Source organism: Carlito syrichta, unplaced genomic scaffold (genome assembly GCF_000164805.1).
Source record: "Carlito syrichta isolate Samal-C Ts95f unplaced genomic scaffold, Tarsius_syrichta-2.0.1 Scaffold287939, whole genome shotgun sequence".
Classification (NCBI taxonomy): Eukaryota; Metazoa; Chordata; class Mammalia; order Primates; family Tarsiidae; genus Carlito; species Carlito syrichta.
The window spans coordinates 190,129-204,648 of NW_007232035.1; the positions used below are offsets into that span (position 1 = coordinate 190,129).

Below are 14,520 nucleotides of genomic sequence, written 5' to 3' on the forward strand. Positions count from 1 at the left end.
ACCTCGACTGATCGAGTGTGACTTAATGTAGGGAGTTGATATGGAAGTAAACACAGGAAGGGGATCCAGCAGACACGCTTGTGCAGAGATTTCAATATTTGCTGTAGATGGCACTTCAACACAACGCAAGACCTCTCAGATCCACACACAAGCGGATGAACTTGGTCATTTCAGTCTGGAATTCACTTAAAAATTTATTTCTAGCCAATATTATCTGTGAAAAAATACATAGATGTTTTCTATTTCCTCTTTTTGTTACGGGGTAGACCTGTCACCATGGAAAAATAATTGATAATTCTGTAAGGTTTTATAGAAGACCAAAATCAATGTAACTTGGAAATGTGATTATATTTCTATATTGGGTGGACAGCTAGTCATCACAGGAAGCTTAGCTAATAAAATGCCACAGGCTTTCTTCCTCTTTTTAAATTGCACATAAAATTGGAGTTTTAACCTGCTATTCTAGGAGTAAAGATAAAGCTCTTACAGGTTCTACATAGAGTGCTAAGTGATCGGCAGACTTTAGCAGTCAAGGTCAAAAACTCTAGAGTCAGATTGTCTGGTTTTAATCTGTCTACCACTTATAAATATGTGACCCTGAGCAAGTTTTAAATTTACATACAATTCAGTTTCATCACCTGTAAAATGCAGATAGATGATACCGGTGTCTACCTCACATACTGCTGTGAGAATTATATGCGACAATACCGTGAAGCAGCTAGTCAAATACTGGACATTTAGTTAGTGCTCAAAAAAACTAAGTTTACATAAGAAGCCACCACAAATACTAGCATTCACTCCGAAGCTAAGTGGTGGCAATCTCTGTTATATGATGCTCTTCAGGTGACCAAAAGAACCATTACATTGTGAAGATCTATTATTACATTACCCGTATAATATTTTATATTCTACCTGGGCCATTATAATAGAACATAATATCATAGACACACGTTACAAGGCCCTGTTCTATATCTATTCCTGCCCTAAGTCCTTCACTTTATTTTAACCTCCATAATAAGTCTAAGACGTCAGTATCATCAGCCTGTTTTACAGATGAGGAAACTGAGGTCGAGGCTCAGAAATATACCTCTTGAAGCGGAATAATGACTTGTATTCATGGAGTGACGGCCGTATGTCAGGCACTGTTCTGAGCACTTTACAAGCCTTATTTCTCTCAATCCTCACAGCATTCTAGAAGGTAGGAAGTATTCACGTCAACATTTGCAATATTTGCATGTGAGGAAACATAGGCATAGGAAGATGAAATAACTTGTACAAAGGCACATAGTTAAAAAGTATCCAAAGTAGGATTCCATACCAGCAGTTTGTGCCCAACCACTGTACTGTAAATAAAGAAAAAGAAAAGAAAGAAAAAAAAACAGATACAGAGCCACATAAAAGAAGAGTTATTTGTAATAAATAACAAAAGATAAAAAATGACAGCTGTGTAGGCAAAGTATATACGTAGATAATTTGTAGTGGAAGAAATAACAAATGACCAGCACCCATATGATGTCACTATTTGCTAATCTCTCTTTAAAAAGACACACAAATTAAAATTACAATAAGATATGAGTTTTTACCTGTCAGAATTGCAAAATCCGAGGAGATGGATACTGTCAGTACAGATTTCCTAAAGGCCAATGTGATATAACCTATCAAAAACGAGGAATATATTAAAGGTTAGGCGTGGTGGCTCATGCCTGTAATCCCAGCACTTTGTGAGGCTGAGGTGAGAGGATTACTTTAGCCCAGGAGTTTGAGAACAGCCTGGGCACTATGGTGAGACCTCGTCTCTATAAAAAATTCAAAAAAAAAATTATCTGGGCACGGTGGCGCATGCCTGTAGTCCCAGCTACTTGGGAGGCTGTGGTGAGAGGATGGCTTGAGCCCAGGGAGTTTGAGGCTTGTGGTGAGCTGTGATCATGCACTCCAGTCTGGGTGACAGAGTAAGTCCCTGACTCAAAAAAAAACAACCAGTATGTACAAATTCTTTGATCCACAAAAAGGAAACCCATAAAGCACAGTCATGCACCACCCAATGATGTCTCAGTCAAGGACGGGCCACCACACAACGGTGCTCTCAAAAGATTATAAAGGAGCTGAAAAACATCTATCTCCTAGTGATGTTGTAGCCATTGTTATGTTGTAATGCATTGTGTTACTTATGTGTTGTGGTGATACTGGTGTAAAGAAAGCTACTGCTTTCTTTAGTGTAAAGGCCTAGCACATATGCTTATCACGGTGCACCATGTTTGATGATAGTAATAATAATAATAATAATAATAGATGACAATGTCACTGGTTAATATATTCACTCTAACGTTTTCTCATGATTCAGAGTGTACTTCTTCGACTTATTAAAAAAGTTAAATATAAAACATCTCAGGCTGGTCCTTCCATAAGGATCCCAGAAGGAGGCATTGCTATCCTAGCAGATGACCTCCATGCCTGCTCTTGGCCTTGAACACCTTCCAGTGGGGCGAGAGGTGGAGGCGGAAGAGAGTGACATTGGTGATCCTGACCCTGTGTAGGCCTAGGCTAGTGTGTGCGTGTTTGCGTTTTAACTTTTTTTTTATTTTTTGAGTTGGAGTCTCACTCTGTCACCCAGACTGGAGTGCAGTGGCCGCTCCTGGCCACCATAGCCTCGACCTGCTGGGCTCTGAGGATCCTTCCACCTCAACCTTCCGAGTAGCCGGAATTACAGGTGTGCACTACCACGCCTGGCTGATTTTAGGATTTCTTGTAGAGATGAGGTCTCGCTGCCCAGGTGGGTCTCGAACCCACGGGCTCAGGCAATCCACTCACCTCAGCCTCCCAAGGCGCGGGATTACAGGCTGAGCCACCAAACTCGGCTTGCGTCTTAACTTTTAACAAAAAAAATTAAAAGTAGAAAAAGCTTATAGAATACAAGTATAAAGGAAATATTTTTGCATGACTATACAATGTGTTTTTGTTTTAAGCTAATTGTTATTACAAAAGAGTCAAATAGATACAAAATTAAAAGGTTTATAAAGTAAAAAAGTTACAGCAATCTAAGATTAATTTATTAGAAAGAAAGAAAAAAAAATTTTGAAAGTAAATGTAGCGTAGCCTAAGCAAACAGTGTTTGCTTGTTTATTGAGTTGGCGTCTCACTCTGTCACCCAGGCTGGAGTGCAGTGTCATGTTCATGGCCAACCCAGCGTTCACCTACTGGGCTCCGGTGATCCTCTCTCCTCAGCCTTCCAAGTAGCCGGACTACAGGCGTGCACTACCATGCCCGGCTAGTTTTTGATTTATTGTAGAGAGGAGGTCTCGCCAAGGTGCTCAGACTGGTCTCGAACCTGCGGGCTCAGGCCATCCATTCGCCTCGGCCTCCCAAAGTGCTGGGATGACAGGCTGAGCCATCGAGCCTGGACAGCAGACAGTGTGTTTAAGAAGTCTTCAGAAGTGGGCTGCAATGTCCTAGGGCTTCAAATTCACTCCCCACTCACTCGCTGAGCCATGCAGAGCAATCTCCAGTCCTGCAAGCTCTGTTCACAGTAAGTGCCCTAGACAGATGCAGCAGTTTTTTTTTTTTTGTGCTCTATTTTTTGCTGGACCTTTCTATGCTTATATAGATAAGTACCATGGTGCTTCCATTACCTACAGTATTCAGTACAGTAGTAACATGTTGTACAGGTTTGTACCCCAAGAGGAATAGGCTAGACCACACGGCATAGGTATATGGTTGGCTATGCCATCTAGGTTTGTGTAAGAATGCTCTAGGATGTGTTTCTCAGAATGCATCATGTCTCCAGAACCAACCATGCTGCCCATCGAAAGTGGACTGGATTAAAAAAAATGTGGTACATGTATACAATGGTATATTATGCAGCCATAAAGAAGGACAAAATTATGGACTTCGTAGCAACTTGGATGGATTTAGAGTCTATCATACTCAGTGATCTATTGCTGAAACAAAGAACTGAGTACCCTATGTTCTCACTCATAAGTGGACACTGAATATTTATTATAATTTTATAAGAAAGGAATTGGCAGTAGCGGGAAACTGCCAGGGGAGGAAGGGAAGGCACATAACGTTAATAAGAGTACCTGATCCCAAACCAGGTGAAGTGGGGACCAAAGGGCAGCCCAAACTTGACCTATATGATGACCTCTTGTATGCCTAATCCTGAATTGTACTCCACATCTTTAAAATTAAAAATTAAAAAAATGTGTCACGATAAAGTTGAGCTTATTTCAAGAATACAAGAGTGTTTCAACATCTAGCATTCTATCAACATAATTCATATTAGAGGCTTAAGAAACATACAGAAGTTCATGAAGAAAAAGTAGGAAATATTTATTTTTGATTACGTATATGATTCAGGGAGGCACTTTTGTGCCCTATCTAAATCTGTGCAGCACGAACTGTTTTCTGGACATGCCAACAGCTTCTTAGTGGGCACATCTGAGACTCCACCTGAGAACTACTCCTGGTTATGGGAGTATGTTAGAGAGAGAGAGAGAGAAAGAGAGAGAGAGAGTGTGTGTGTGTGTGTGTGTGTGTGTGTGTGTGTGTGTTTTGTGGGGAGGGGGAGGTAGGGGCAGGCTGGAAGTGCCTGGGAGTCCTCAATCAAAGGTACCCGGGAGTCGATGGATAAATACCCCAGTTTCTCCATCCCTGGTTTTGGCAGAGGACAACTCTGAGGTATGCTCGATACCGGGGCCCCATAAACTTTCTTTGTAAAAGGGCAGAGAGTAAATATTTTAGACTTTGGGGGCCATGGGGTGTTTGTCACAACTATCAACAACACTGTCGCAGTGCAAAAAGCAGCCAGAGATGGTATCCAAACGATGAAGATAAATTAAAATATGAACACGAAGAAAACTGTGTTTACAAGATCAAGCTGCGGGTAGGCTTGGCTCACAGGCTGTGATTTGTAAAGTCCCAGTTCTGCACCATTTTCCAGAAGTTCTCAGCAGAGCTGAGCCCCAGGTGCCTACAATAGTGACCTGCTCATTTAAATACTTTGTATTTAGCTTTTTCTCTTTCTAACCTCACTTCACTCCCCTGTTGGTGCCTTCTGGAATGACCTCCCTCCCACACAGACTACTCAGATTCTTTTAAAAACATTTCTTAATTTTAATGATGTGGGATACAATTCAGGGTTAGGTATATACATGCTCATTATGCAGGTACCCTTGTTGATGAGGTATACCCCCTTCTCTTGGCAGTTTCCCACTACTGCCAATCCCTTTATGCCAATCCCTTTATCCAGTATTATAATAATTGTTCAAGTTCCACTTATGAGTGAGAACGTGTGATATTCAGTTCTTTGTTTCTGCGAATTTACTCTGATTCTGATCTCAGCGTCTACTTCTGGGGAAACTCAGTTTAGGAGAGTTGATAACAGAAGCGATCCCAGAGAGTAGACCTATTCGGGTGATGGGTTCCCTGAGAGGCCAGACGTAGCCACCACGCAATATATACATGGAAGAAATCTGCACGTGTGCCTCCTAGATATATGCAAATAAAATAAAAAAAAATAAAGACTAAAAACCCAAGAAAACTTAAAAAAGGTTCTTGTGTTTTCTTGGAGAATGGTGAGGTTAGAATAAGATTAGACTCTGATAAGTTGTAAGTTCTAAGATAAACATGCACATTTCAAACTTGTGGAGGAAAAATCGAGTAATAAAAGTTACTTAGACTTGCATATGCATGTGCAAAAGTACAAAAAAAACCCAAGTAATTATTATATAACAAGTAATTATTATAATTACTATAATCATCAGAATAATGATTACCTCTAGGCAGGAGATATCCCTGTGATCTGGAAGGCATGAAAAAGGCTTCTGGAATACTGGCCAATTTTTATATTTCAGCTTGGGTTGTGATGAGGTGGATGTCATTGTTTGTTAAAACACACATGTATTTTTAAAGCAACTTTATGTGTGAATTTTTTGGAAAAAAGTAATTAAGTCAATGAAAAAATTTGTAATAAAAAGGCAAACAAAATAAACCTGAGATTTAAAAAAATGCAGATTCCAGGAACATTCTTTGGGTAAAAATAGACAAGAAAAAATATTGGCCGGGCGCGGTGGCTCATACCTATAATTCCAGCACTTTGGGAGGCCGGGTTAGACAATTACCTGAGCCCATGGGTTTGAGGCCAGCCTGGGCAACTTGGCGAGACCTCTTCTCTACAATAAATACAAAAAATTAGCTGGGCGTGGTGGTGTGTGTCTGTAGCTCCAGCTGCTTGGAAGGCTGAGGCGGAAGGAACGCCTGAGGCCAGCAGGTTGAGGCTGCAGTGGCCATGAGCATGTCACTGCACTTCAGTCTGGGCAACAGAGGGAAATTCCAAGTCAAAAAAAAGGAGGAGCAGTGAGGTGTAAGCCTAAGAAAAGAGTGCCTCTCTCCTAAGACCCTTCGAGAATAGAGTTGAAAACAGAGCAACCCACATTCAGCAACAAGTCTTTCCTGAGTGCCTTTATTTGCTGGGCATTTTTCTAGGACTTGGAATGTGTTTCTGAGCGAAACCTACCCAGATCCCTGCCCTGTGGGCCTTAGAGCAGGAGGCCAACAGTGAGCCAATTTCAGTCCTCTCCTGTAATGTTATTTATGGCTGAGGTAGAAGGGATCAGGAAATCAAGTTCCTTTACAGAGACACCAGTAAAACTGCTCGTTTGATCCATCTGAGGCTACCAGCAAAGAGCTAGCTTTTAAGTTTCTTCTGTCTTTAGAACGTGTGATTTTCTGATTGGCGTAAAGTTTGTGTCAAAAAAACATTATAATAATAAGAGCCAGTATCAGGCATGCTTCAGACTTCTGAAATGATCTCAAAATTTCGTCCCAGAAAGAACTTGGCAATGAAACAAAGGGACTTACAAATCAGAAACTGAAAAAGCAGTCTCCAGTAAAATGTTTTGGTTCTCTTTAGTAGGAAGTCATCCTCAGCTATAGCAGAAAAAAATAATCCTGCTGAAAACACAAAGGATAAAAAGTCCCAGTGGAACAGAAACTGCGTTTTAGTTGTATTTTGGTGGGTATCAGGTTAGAGTTGTGTGTCTCGGCTTGGGTCACCAGGATCCAGGATCCCTGGGCTGGCTCGAATCCTATGGAGTCAGTGGCTGGGAATCTGTCCCTGACGTGGTCCAGCCTTTTTGAGCACACCAACCTTCACGGGCGGATCACGCCAAAAGCTCATCCTGATCCATCGTCCAGGAATCCTTGAAAGAGACTGTCAAAGGCAAAACAAGATTTCCTCCAAGTTGTTTACCAGATTAAAGACAATTCTGGGGACCGAGAGAAAACCAGAGAGCAGTGGGACAGAAGACAGCATGTGAGTGATTCCAGATCTAAGGTAAGCCTAAAAATTTCGCCCCGGCTTTCAGAACCCATTGACCTATCCTGAAACAGCCCACTCATTTATTCTAAATCATTGTCTCCTATTATTTATGCTATGTCAACTATCACTATGTGCTAGACCGAGATCTGGGCGAAGTTTTGCACGCGCGCGTGTGTGTGTGCATGCATGCGTGTGTGTGTAAATTATATTTGTAACATTCTGGCAATAAATTCCAGTCTACCAGACAACCAATATGTGCCTATTATGGGCGTGCTGTAGATCTTAAGATGTTTTAAGGCTTAGTCTTATTCTCAATGTATTTGCAAGCTAGTTTGAGAGCCAATAGATAGATATAGTAACCAACTGAAAATAACGAAAGATTCTGTAAGAGTTAAGTGATACATTTTATGGTACGGACTATAATAAGGCAGGAAGAGTTGTGACCTGTTGGAGGAGTTTTCATAGAGTTTTGAATTTGAGCCTAGATGGTGAACATGGATTTGAGCCTGGAAGATGAACAAGAGTTTTCTTGGAGGTTTGAATTTGAGTCTGGATGATGAACATGGAAGCTAGTAGTGCTTAAGGTAAAGATAAGGGGCAGGTATCCCAGTGGGAGCAGCAGTATCCGGGTCGGAGTGAGCATGGACTTTCTCCCAGATGCCGACTGTGCAGGTATAGGGAGCAGTGGACTAGCAGGACAATGCCATCTCTGCTAACTGGTTTCTCTAACGGAAACTCCACCAATAGTGGCATTTTACTTGCTGGGTGCAAATCAAAAATCACTTGCTCAGAGCACATGAAGCTGTCAAGTGTCTGGAGTCCAAGGTCTTTTGGAGCTATTTTTTCATTTAAAGAATAGTCCAGAATACTTCAGGAAGCCTCTTTCCTCTGGTGTCCATATCAATTCACCTACTTTTTTTCTTCCTTTCTGAAGCATTTTTTGAGTCCAAGTAACCAGACCTGCAGACTATGGCTAAGGTATTTCCAGAATAACAGGGAAAGTGTAAACTCAAGTCAAAATGTTTTAATTTACACCAAATATTCTCGCTTAGTCAGAATTGTCAATCACAGAATTACAGGGGTAAGGTAGTATGATTTTTTTCTGTTTTTCTTCCTTGTCAAGTCGTAAAAGCCTCTGAGCTTATTTTTCTTTTAAAACTATCATACTTTTATATGTCTTGCTTGGGTATAATTCAATTATTTATAAAGTGCCAGCACCTGAGTACCTGTTTCATTAAAGGCAACTAAGTATTTATGGAATGCTAGTTGGTGGAATGAATGAATGTGGAAATATTTTGAGCTGGTGTAACTCAAAATCTAACACCTTCTGTAAAGGTAAAACCAAGAGGACTTTCTATTGGTTCTTCCCAATAACAGTCACAGATCTTAAAATTAATGAACAAATTAAAAACAATCAGGTATGGAAATAAAATAAATTCAAAGGTTTCTTAGAACCAAATCTATAATTATGATTCTGTTTTAGAAAAATAAAACACAGTAATATAAGTTTCAAAGACCTAGAAGAATTTTCAACAGTAGCTATTACAGATGGTGAAATCAGAGGACTTACCATTTCTGTGTTAAACATTTGTGAATAATTTCAATTTTTAAATAATGAGCATACATTGCTTTTACAATTAAAAAAGCAAAAAGAATCCTCTTGAACCAGTAAAATGTCCTCTTGGTTTTTCCTCTACAGAAGGCGTTAAATTTTGAGTTGTAGAAGCTCAAAATATTTCCACATGAACTTGTTATAACCACTCTTAAAACCTGTGCCGGACTAATGAAAAATACGTATGTCGACAGATCTAGTTTTCTGTGTGGTTCAGCATTTTTTTCCCCTTAAATATGCATGATTTACAAGGGAGAAGTCAGAAAGTAGAGAATATTGGCCATTGTCATCTCCATATTCTGGGAAATGATTTCTTCTTTGATTGTATATTTACTTCAATTCTTCCTGACTGAAAGGAAGTCATTCACACTGGTGACTGTGATTCTCTTAGTTTATGTGAGCACAGTAACCAGGTGCTGATGGGCATGTGGAAAATAATGGAAGAAGAAACACACACCCTTAATCTTTCATCTCAAAGTTTCACTCAAGCAACAGTCTTGTGTGATGAGCTGACTGCTTGGTCCATTGGAACCTCTAAGCCTCTGGTGGGAAAAACATGTGACCTCTGTGAAAGGGAACACGACACACACCACTGAAGCTGTGACCGTCCCCACCAAGTAACCACCATAATTGCCACTGATGCTCAAAAAGTCCTTTTGACAATCCTAACAGTTGTTTTGGATCTAACAATTGTTGTTGATAACTATGGCGTCCCTGCAATTTTAGCTTTTGCCCTAAACACAGAATAAGAAAATAGTCATTCATTATGCATTTTTTGATGTAAAACCTAAGAGAAAATCAGTTTCTGAAACTATTATTTTTTCAAATGTTAATTTAGAGTTGTGGAGTAATGTGAGGATGGGCTATATAAGTAGATTGCATGCAGGCGAGGTTTAGGCTTCTAGAGAGCCCTCTCTTCCCCTGATAGTGGACATGGTACCCAGTGGGTGATTGTGTGCACCTTATACCTCCTTCCTGGTAGCGCCCAGCATCGGTTGTTCCTACCTTTGTGTTGTGTGCCCAATGTTTAGGGCCCACTTATGAGTGAGAACATGCTGTATTCAGGTTTTGTTGTTGTTGTTGTTTCTGTGCTAGTTCACTTAGCATGATGGTCTCCGTCTGCATCCACGTTGCTGCAAAGGACATGATTTTGTCTTTCTTTATGGCTGTGTAGTATTCTACCACGGACATGTACCACATTTTTTTCATCCAGTTCACATTCGATGGGCATCTGGGTTGGTTCTACATTTTTGCTATCGCGAATAGTGCTGCAATGAACCTACATGTGCAGGTGTCTTTTGGGTAGAGCGATGTATGTTCTTCTGAGTATATTCCCAGAAAAGGGATCGCTGGATCATAGGAAAGTTCAGTTACTTTGAGAAATGCCACACTGCTTTTCACAAAGATTGAACTAACTTATATTCCCACCACTGTGTAGAGGCATTCCCTCTTCTCTCCAGTCATGCCAACACATTGTTTTTTGGCTTTTTAATGATAACCATCCTTACCGGTATGAGGTGGTATCTCACTGTAGTTTTGGCTTGCGTTTCTCTGATGATTATTGATCATTGAGCCTGGGCATATTTTCATATATTTGTTGACCGCTTGTATATCTTCCTTTGAGAAGTGTCTTTTTATGTCCATTGCCCATTTTTTAATGGGTTTGTCTTTTTCCTGTCAAATGGTTTGAGTTCCTTGTAGATGCTGGATGTTAGGCCTTTGTTGGGAGGACAGCTTGAAAATGTGTTTTTCCCATTCTGTGGATTATCTCTTTAAAATATTCTTAACAGTTTGAACAAGTTTTATCTTCTTACATTGTGATCAAGTTTATGCTTCTTGAATGGAAATGGCTAACAGAAGGCAAACCCTGACCATAGCTAAATGCTGAACCTAGACTAATATTTATAACTGAGAAAAATAATTTGTAAATTTGCAGATAATATAGAATGCATTAGTTTTCCTCTTCCTAGAAGAAACTGTTAAACACGGGACTCAGCACCTCATTATTATTTGAGGAAGGAAAGTAGTTGCCAAACTTGAATTCAAGGGCTTGAAATGCAGCATTCCAAAATTTGCTCATGAGTGTGGTGTAAACTAGTGAATGTTTACATCAATTATAGTTAGAACAAACCCGTTTTTTCTCAAACCAGGGTTTATTTTTATCTCAGTGGAGAAAAGCTGTGAACCCCACAACCATGATTCCTGAGCTTGATTGTTCTTCCCCGTGGGTGGTGGTGGGCTTAAGTCTCAGTAAAAGAATGTTTGATTACTCTTTCTCCCATCTCCTCCCAGCCCACTCCTTGTGTTAAAAAGACTCTGAGGTGAAACACTTCAATTTTTCTTCTGACTTCAAGGTTCTTATTGAAGACTGAGACAGAGGGCTCATAGTTTAGAGAGAAGTCTTGTTTCTATGAATCTATGGAATTGTACACTTTGGGTATGTGCTGGCCAATATCTTGACCTGTCCTTGGAATTGCTGTTGTGAATTTGAGATCATAAATATCCAAACTGACACATCAGAAGAAAATATGGAGTCAAAACCTTGCGGCCCTTTTGGTATATGCTCTTGGTATTCTGAGCAATGAAAAATTCTACCAGTTTGTCTAGCAGATCTAGCAAACCGTTTAGAGAATTCCGAAAAACAACTTCCCTCTGGAAACTACTTTCCTGGGGTCTGTTCGGCCTTTGTTTCCCACAAGAAGCCTGGGTTCTGATGAAATTAAGAGTGTATATGCTGGCACGTTTTGCAATATGGGACTGAGGCTCCGATCCACCAGTACCAACTGAGGATCCCAGACACCGCCCTGGAGATGGAAGAGGTCTAGGAGCTGGAGAGAACAATACCAGGATTGAACATGTCAGTGACTGAAGGCGAGAGGAAGACAGCTCTGGAAATGATCCAGGCAGCTGGAAAAGGTAGACACTGTGTGACGTTTGCGTTGCATGAGGAGGCCCACTCCCTGGGAAAGTCTCTGAGTTCGATGATTATGAAGAACCTGGAAGTGGAATTTTGTGGTTACACGACCACCCGTCCTTCAGAGAGCAAAATTAATTTACGCATTCAGACCTGGGGTGCTCTTCCAGCTGTTGAACCGTTTCAGAGAGGCCTGAATGAGCTCATGAGTATCTGCCAACATGAGCTTGACAAGTGTGAGGCCAGCAAAAAGGACGATCAGGATCAGAAAGCGAGCAGAAATCAATCCACAGTCTAGTCCCTGATGCAGCGTTCACAGAGAACTGTGCTTCAGGATGATTCTCTTCCTAACCGAGCAGATGGCAGCGGCATGCTCTCCTTCAGAGAGTTCTAGCTTTTGACCCATTACAGCTGTTGGAAATCCTGCAAGAGCCTTTGTATCCTTCTAATCAATTGCCTCTTTTATTTAAACAAAGTATGTAAAGAGAGACGATCGAAAGCATTCTCAAAGTCAACAGTTTTCAAACTTGGCCGCACATTGAAATCACCTGGAAATTTTAAATATCCTGATTTCCTCAGTCCATTTCCAGAGATACATACGTCATTGGGGGCAGGATGCACCCCAAGCACTGGAATTTTTGAAAGCTGTTCGGGTGATTCTGATGTATAGTCAAGGGGGAGAACCAGGGCTGGGTTATAGGACCGATGTAATAGGACCTTAAAATGCATTCTCTGACATTTCTTTTTTTTTAAATTATTTTATTTTATTTTTAAAATGTGGGGTACAAGTGAGCATTATTGATGTTATGCGCCCTCCCTGGCAGTGTCCCACTACTGCCAATCCCCTTCTTATAGTATTATGATAAATGTCCAGGGTCCATTTATGAGTGAGTATATGTGATACTCAGATCTTTGTTTCTGTGATAAATCACTGAGTATGATAGACTCTCATTCCATCCACGTTGCTGAAAAGCTCATAATTTTGTTTTTCTTTATGGCTGTATAACATTCCATGTGGCATAAATGTACCACATTTTCTTTATCCAGTCCACTTTCGATGGGCAGCACGGTTGGTTCCATGTTTTTGCTATTGTGAATAGTGCTGCTATAGACATGCTTGCGCAGCTATCTTTTTCATAGAGTGATTTGTGTTCCTCCAGGTATATTCCAAGAAGGGGAATTGCTGGGTCAGATTTTTTAGGCATTCTCTCATATTTTTCAACCAGTCAATCAGCTGAGTGATGAAGACGTAGGGAAACTTGGTGCTGAGGTGTCACTTGGGTCCTGCTTAGGCTCCCGGGTTTGCAGACTGATGTATCCCAGAGGCATTCATCTCTTAGATTCCCATCCCTTCTCATATGAAGCATATGAAAACACAGCCATGGCCCACATTGACTACAACTGACACATAATTACATGAGTCAAGGTATAGTGAATATTAGTTTATTAATTTTTAAATGCTAGTTTTAAAATTTTGTACTCGTTACTTTTTTGCTTTCTCCTTTGGGGTCAGGTAGCAGACACCACTGTAGACCCTGAAGTTCCCTGGCTTTCATGGATAACTCAGTCCTTAGTGGACAGGTAGAGAACAAAGAAGTACCTCTCGTTTACTGCACTGCCTCCACACAGCATTAATGAATTGCACCCTAGGTCTGAAGCTTTGTGCAGGTTCCCAGTCAATCTCTGATGTTGCTGAATATTCAAGTCTTAGCTAGACATGCTATCGGGTTAGCTGCTGGGCAGCACAGGTCTTTGCCCTTGCCAGCTCACTCACAGACACTCAGAGTTCTTCACCCAGCCGCGATCCACAAGCTTCTGTAACATGCCAGGGCAGGGACGGTAACAGTGAGTGCTGAGAGAGGAACTTCCTCTCTTGCTAGCCAAGAGAGCACTGTCGGAGTGCAGCGATGCAGAGACTGCTGACTGGGTCCTTGCTTGCACTGCCACCAACCCTAATTCTGCTGGTGCTGAGAAGTGCTTCAGAAAGTAGCACCTGGATGAGGAGGCGGTGGCTTCCAAAGACCATAGCCTTGTACAGTAAGATGGATGTCCTAATCCCACCATCACTGAGGTTAAGGGGGGTAAGATAGTTCACTCCTGATGCTGTTACATATCTCTCAGTCTGCATGATGCTTTGCCTTTTAAATATATACCTGGTCATAATTTTAACTTGCCTTCAATTATACAAATTTACTGTGGAACAGAGTTCCTCAAAATAAGAAACCCCTAAAGTTAACAAGTGTATGAAGAAATTCTCAAAATCATGAGCAATCAGAGGAAAAAGCAAATTAAAGCAATAAGGCCACACTTTACACCGGAGATTTCCTACCCTTGCTATGCATTAGAATCACCTGGAAAGATTTTTAAAAATATCCGACACCCAGGTCATACCCAGGTCATATCCAACACCCAGGTCAGATCCAGACATCCTGGGCATGGCTCAGGCATTGATTTTATTTAAAAGTTCACATGGTGCTTTTCCAGGTATCGCACAGCCGGAATTGAAGGCCTATTGCACTGTTGCACTGGCAAAAAAGGTGTGACGGACAGGGTGGCAGTGATTCTAGAATCTGGTACTACTTGGTTAAATTAAGGTTACATGTATTTATGACCTAGCAATTCTGCTCCTGGGATGTGGGGTGAGGGTGGGGGAAGAGACAGAGAGAGAGAGAGAGAGAG

The 14,520-nt window shown here is 41.0% G+C and overlaps 1 pseudogene; it reads left to right on the forward strand.

Moving 5' to 3' along the window:
- Positions 1 to 11,737: 11,737 nt before the first annotated feature.
- LOC103255216 lies at positions 11,738 to 12,139 on the forward strand (annotated as a pseudogene).
- The last annotated feature ends 2,381 nt before the right edge of the window (positions 12,140 to 14,520 follow it).